Raw genomic sequence first — 7,343 nt, 5'->3', positions numbered from 1 at the left:
GTAAACTCTTGTGGTCCGTGTAGATAGTACAGCGGACCCCGTAAAGGTAATGTCTCCAAATCTTGAGGGCAAATACAACTGCCCCCAGCTCCAAGTCGTGGGTAGGATAATTAGCCTCGTGAGGCTTCAACTGTCTCGAGGCATAAGCGACCACATGGCCTCGCTGCATCAACACTGCTCCCATACCCGTGATCGAAGCATCACAATAGACCACGAAATCCTCAACACCCTCTGGCAAGGTAAGAATCGGAGCCTCGCACAATCTCTGCCTGAGAGTCTCGAACGCCGCTTGCTGCTTAGGCCCCCAACGAAAAACCACCGACTTCTTGGTTAGTCGAGTGAGCGACACTGCTATCTTGGAGAAGTCCTGAATAAATCTCCGATAATACCCTGCCAATCCTAGGAAGCTCCGAATCTCAGATGGAGACCTCGGGACCTCCCACTGCATCACGGCCTCGATCTTGGCCGGGTCAACCAAAATACCCTTCTGGTTAACGAGATACCCAAGAAACTGCACCTCGCGCAACCAGAACTCGCACTTGGAGAACTTAGCGAAAAGTCTCTCTCTCCTCAAAGTCTCCAACACCTCCCGCAGGTGCTCCTCGTGCTGCCCCTGTGTCTTGGAATATACCAAGATGTCATCTATGAACACGATCACTGACTGATCCAGCATCGGTCTGCACACGCGGTTCATGAGATCCATGAACGCGGCTGGGGCATTGGTGAGCCCAAATGGCATCACCACAAACTCATAATGACCATACCGGGTCCTGAAAGCAGTCTTCTGTACATCCTCATCCCTGACCCTCATCTGGTGGTAACCGGAGCGTAGGTCGATCTTGGAGAACCAAGACGCTCCCTGGAGCTGATCAAACAAGTCATCTATCCTCGGAATTGGGTAACGGTTCTTCACCGTTACCTTGTTCAACTCCCGGTAATCAATACACATCCGATGCGACCCGTCTTTCTTCCTCACAAATAAAATCGGCGCTCCCCAAGGCGAACTGCTCGGCCGAATGAAACCCTTGTCTAACAGCTCCTGAAGCTGTGTAGACAACTCCTGCATCTCAGGGGGAGCAAGTCGATATGGTGCTTTGGCTATCGGAGCCGCACCAGGAACTAGGTCGATCCTGAACTCAACCTGCCTCTCTGGAGGTATCCCCGGCAAATCCTCGGGAAATACATCCGGGTAGTCACGAACAACAGGAACATCATCAATCGCTGTCTTGCCCTTCTCCCGGGCATCCAAGACGTAAGCTACAAAACCGGCGCAACCCTGCTGAACATAGCGCCTCGCCCTCGCGGCGGAACAAAAGATCGGTCCTCGCTGGGGCCTCTCGCCCTGAATAACTATCTCTCCCCCACTGGGGGTGCGAACCCTCACTAGTTGTAGCTCACAATTAATCACCGCCCCATTGGGGCTCAGCCAATCCATGCCCACAATAACTTTATTCCCACGCAGGGGAATAGGAACCAGGTCCACTGAAAACTGCTCATCAAATATCTGAAGGGAACACCCTCTATGTACTCTGTCGACCCTCACGGTCCTATCATCTGCTATCTCAACCTCTAGTGGGCAATCCAGCTCCTCGGGAGCTCTGCTAAGTCTCTTGCTAAGCGCAAGCGATACAAATGATCGGGTAGCCCCCGAATCGAACAATACCAAAGCAGGGATGCCGTTCACCGAGAACGACCCTAAATAAAACGTACCATCAAATAATATTCAAACGATATATTAATAATTAAAAGATGAAAGAAATATACATACCCGTCACCACATCAGGAGTCGCTCGCGCCTCCTCTGCTGTCATCTGAAATGCCCTGCTCTTCGCCACCGGCGCATCAGCTCGGCCCTGCCGGCCATCCGTGATCCTCAAGGTGGCAGGGGCGGGTGCAAGCACCTTCCCTGTTGCAGCTAAACTGGGACACTGGGACCTTTTGTGTCCCCTCTGATTGCACTGAAAGCAAATCAGATCCGATGCTGTAACCGTAGTGGCAGGGGCCGTACAATCCCTACTCATATGCCCGGTCCGACCGCACTTGTAGCAGCCGGAACTCCCTGCCTTGCACGCCCCCTCGTGCAACCTCCCACACTTGCCACACCGACCGTGGCTCTGCTGACCCCTGGACCTGTGATCTGAAACCTTGGGCTTTTTGCCCACACTGCCTGTACCCGAAACCGCCTTCGGTTTCCTCTTCCTCTCCATCTCGAGATCAATCTCCCTCTCTCTGGCTCTAGCAATCATGCTGTCCAGTGTTTTGCAACTGGACCGGCTCACAAACATACGAATGTCACTCCGCAACATCTCGTGATAACGGGCCTTCTTCATCTCCTCATCGGCTGCATACTGTGGAACAAGGAGGGCCCGCTCCCTGAACTTGGCGGTGATCTCCGCCACTGTCTCGGTAGTCTGGGTAAGATCCTGGAACTCCCTGGCTAACTGTTGCACCTCGATGACTGGTGCAAACTCCGCTCTGAACCTGGTAGAGAAATCAGCCCAGGTCATGGCATCCAATGCCGCATCATCCCCGATGGCATGTCCTACCTCCTCCCACCAGTCTCGTGCCCTGTCCTTCAGGAGACAGGACGCCAATCTGACCTTGTCCCCCTTCGGGACATCTGCTAGTGCGGAATGCGTTGGCCACATCTGCCAACCACCTGGTACTCGCTATGAGGTCCCGTGCCCCGTGATAGTCAGGAGCCCCGCATGCCCTGAACTCCCTGAAAGTGAGTGTGCGCGACCCCATCACGGCCGCCATCTCAGTACGGAAAGTACTCAGTCTCTCATCCATCATCTCCAAAATGCCCTCCTTGATCGAACCGAAGATCACAGGAGTCTACTCAAGTATGATGCGAGTAACCTCAGAAGAAAGGAACTCTCTAGTCTGCTCATCCATCTGTCCGACCTCCGGGTCTGATCCCGATCCTGATCCCCCTCCGGCATCTGAACTGCCGGCTGCTGGCCTCGGACGCAAAACTACCATTCTGAAACATATCACAACAACATCAGAACGCCGAAATATTTCAAGGGATCATGATACGACTACTAGCTTCTTGGTTTTATCTTGGCCTTCCTTGATTCGAGTACGGATCCTCTGCTTCCAGTAGTATGGGCCCCTACTACCTTCCACATCTATCCGTACTTTCCTCAAGAACTGCCTCGACTTCCCCAAGTCACCCCTACCGCTGCTATTCTCTGCTACTCTCATCCTAGGCTTGCCCTAGAGAAAACTCGAACTCAATACGACTGGTCCTCAGCTGCTGTCGGTCTCCTCGCACTGCCAGTTAGCCATCACCTGAACACCATCACATGTGATGAGGATCGGATAATCCTTCAAGTAAAAGATCCGTCCCTACAACGGTTGGACTCAAACAAGAGCTGCGCAGTAGGGCCAGTTCCAGCACTCTGGGATTATTCAAACCCGATTACATGGGGTGTAACGTGTCCACCTAATGGCTAACTCCCATTACTCGGAACCCCACTAAGCACAAAGCAAGCAGCATTCGGACAAGGGAAACAGACTCACGCAAACTATTCTTATAATAAGAAACTGTACTAGCATAGGATGCTAAGCTCATACTATCAGGCATAACCTAGACAGGCTATCCTACTGCTGTCTACTCAATTCTAGCATGCAATATTCATAAAGCTGTAACACATAAGCAGGCACATAAGGCATTCTCCTACATCCTTAGTCCTATTCTAGCATGCTGTTCTACTAAAACTGAAATTGAACAAATAACTTGTATGGGTAATTTGGGAGTACTTACTTGAGCTCGGTTGACCGCATGCACACACCTCTATCTTGTTAAAAACAATTCTTTCTTTCCGAGTGCTTTCAAAATTCTTTTTGTAAAACATTTTTATTAAAATCTTTCATTTCCCTTAGTTTGAGTTCAGATACACCCGAAAGTGTATCCGAATCCCTCAAACCAGGGCTCTGATACCAACTTGAAACAACCAAAAATACGACCCAAAAATTTTTTGTTTTTAATATAATCAAAACTATGATCAGAGTATCATATAAATAAACCATGCGTAATATGTCCCCAAAATATAATAAAGTGTTGTGCGGAAACTGTATCATACTACATCAAATCAATCAACTAAATCAATCCCAGACTAAGGCTGAGGCGGTGGTGTGTGCGATGCCGTCACCCCGAGCTCTTCCCTTTGCTTGCGGAAGTACTTGAAACCAAAACTGAAACTGTAAGCACGAAGCTTAGTGAGCTCCCCCCCCCCCTAATTACCACATACCATACAAAACATATAAACACATATTGGGCCTTGCCCACTGCATCGGGCCGGGGCCCGGAAACTGCATCGGACCGAAGTCCGGAACTGACTGGGACCTTGTCCCCTGCATCGGACCAAAGTCCGGAACTAACTGCATCGGACCAGAGTCCGGAACTAACTGCATCGGACCGAAGTCCGGAACTGACTGCATCAGACCGGAGTCCGGAACTGACTGCATCGGACCGGAGTCCGGAACTGACTGCATCGGACCGAAGTCCGGAACTGACTGTGCATAGCATAGCATATCATAACAATTATACTGCATACTACATCGGGCCGTAGCCCGGAACATAAACACATACACATAGCGCATAAATCATGTCTGAACCACGAAGGCATCAAACATACTAACTACTACATTGGACCGAAGTCCGGAACTACTACTAACTGAACGGGCCGGCATTGTGGCCTTAGACCCGTCCCTACTGGAAGGAAACTCACCTCGTAAGCTAGCGGATGAGTGTGTAGCTCGGAAAGCTAACGGCTGCTGCTCCTGAATCTCCTCGGCTACAAATCCATAAACACACTCAATCAATCACTAACACTACACTCGGGGTAAAATGACTCTTTTACCCTTGGTCAAAGTCAACTTACTCAGGGCTGACTCGTCGAGTCGGGATACCCAACTCGCCGAGTCCTAGACTTTCCTCTCAACTCTTACACGCTGGTACTCGTCGAGTGTGGCATCGACTCGACGAGTACCCTCTGGATCCAAGAACTCAGATGATCTTCATCCGACTCGCCGAGTCGGATGAACAGACTCGACGAGTTGTTCTTGATCCCCAAGAAGATTGCCTTGGACTCGCCGAGTTGTATGAACAAACTCGCCGAGTCCCTCCATTACTGAGTCTACTCTCAACTCGCTGAGTCCACTCCCCAACTCACCTCGTCCACTCGACACTGAAGAAACTGAAGAACTCAGGACTCGCGACCTGACTCGTCGAGTCGTTCTTCCGACTCGCCGAGTCGCCGCCATGCAACATATTTTTACTCGATTTCTCTTGAATCCAACACATGCAAATGATAGATCTAGGTCCAATAAGTTGTGTTACCACGTAAAGTTTCCAACTTTACGTGCACAACCTCGTGAATAAGGGAAATAAGGCTAAAAGATGCACAACAAGAGTAGATCCATGGCTAATATGCAATGTAACTCCAAAAAGACAGTAGATCTGGGCTCTACAACACCCCAACACTCAGATCCAAAGGTATTTCGACTTATTAACACATTCATGCAAACATAAAGCTTGGAACAACATCAAATAGCCCTTAAAATATCTCTAATGGAAGTTTAAGCATGTAACCAGAGGGGAACTCCGAAAATACCTCAATAAGCTCAGATTTGACCTTGGATCTTTGCACTACAACTCGTTTCCTTGCTTCCTTCTTCTTCTCCTTCTTCACACCTTCACAAAATGGAACTAAATCACTTATAAGCTCTCAAATGGAAGGGTTAGGGTTTCTCACAGAGCTCTCAGGGTGAAAGTGGCGAGAATGAGGCTATAATGGGGTTTAAATAGTGAGCAAACCCGGGGATTTAGGGTTTCACCCAGACGGACGGACTCGCCGAGTCCGGGATATGGACTCGCCGAGTCGCCGGCTCCCGGGTGCACAAAATGCGCGACCCAACTCGGCGAGTCAGGCTAGAACTCGCCGAGTCCCTCTTGAAAACTTAGACCATTAACAATTAATTAACATACCGGAAAGGGGTCGTTAAACGTGGTTTAAAAGGATAAATTTTCCAACTTTAACCATTAATACCACCCTAAAAGGTCAAAATCTCAAACCCTAGGTTCCAAAAAGACTAAATAAGACATGGATTCACCCATTAAGCACTTATTCTAGAAAGTCCTTAGCTTATTTACTCCAGAAGGGTTTCTAATACCAAAAGCATCATAAAAGTTTGTGCTTTATGGACATGCATGTCTAGAATCCATAAAGAGTTAAAATAAATTTTTGATAAAAATCACATGCATGGCTCAAAAACTCAACTACACTTAAGATCCAAAACCATATTCATACCAAATGATCCCCCACCAGGAATTCGAGGTCCGTTCGATGCCGGTCTGCATAACTCTTCTGCCGACTTTATGCGATTCACAACCTATCGCACACCAGCTGTATCAACTCAGTGGTCTTAAGTAGTACCCATGACCCGATGCCCAACCTCTTCCCAATAAACCAGGGTCCTACACTTCCTTCCGTACAACATCTCAAAAGGTGATCGATCAATACTGGCATGATAGTTGTTGTTGTAGGAGAGCTCGGCCAGTAGAAGGTAAGTATCCCAACTCCCACCAAAATCTAACACTCACGCCTTGAGCATATCTTCGAGCTTTTGAATCGTCCGCTCACTATATCTATCGGTCTGGGGTTGTATGTGTTGGGTTTTAGCCATAAGAACTTTCCTATGTGCGCATGCAAAACCCTATTGCTTGGATCTAGGCTTTCTATCAAACATGCTTTTGAATCCAAGACTTCTAATGGCTAATTAGGTTAAACAACAACATTAAAACAGATCTAGAATCATACATTTGAGTTCCTTGTTGATCTTCTTGTCTTGGAGCTTCTAGAGTCACAATTGTCACTCCTCTAATGGCTTACAAACACCAATAGCAAGCAAGATGATTTAGGAGAGAGGAGAGGGGATGGAATTCGGCCAGAGGTTCCTTTCTTTAGGTTCTTCAAGATTGTACACGAATTCCACACCCCAAGGGCCTATTTATACCTTTAGACTCCTTAAGGGTTTCACCCTAAACCCTAATTGGATAATCTTCACTTAAGGCTATCCAAATCCATTCCATAGATATCCTTATGGACTATTTTTGAGCTATCCTAAAGCTCTAAGAAACCGTCCAAAGTCCATCCTAATGGATTTATAGTCTAAAGTCTAACTATCAAACAATTGACAGTTTATACCCTCTTATTTAATTAATCTCTTTAAGTCACCAAATTAATACCAATTAATCTATGACTTATATTAATCAAATAGCTAAATATTATTCCTTATAATATTTACTCTCTCTTAACAAATCATCCTTCAAG

Source organism: Lactuca saligna, chromosome 9, assembly GCF_052625555.1.
Source record: "Lactuca saligna cultivar CGN05327 chromosome 9, ASM5262555v1, whole genome shotgun sequence".
Lineage (NCBI taxonomy): Eukaryota > Viridiplantae > Streptophyta > Magnoliopsida > Asterales > Asteraceae > Lactuca > Lactuca saligna.
This window is presented reverse-complemented; position numbering follows the sequence as displayed.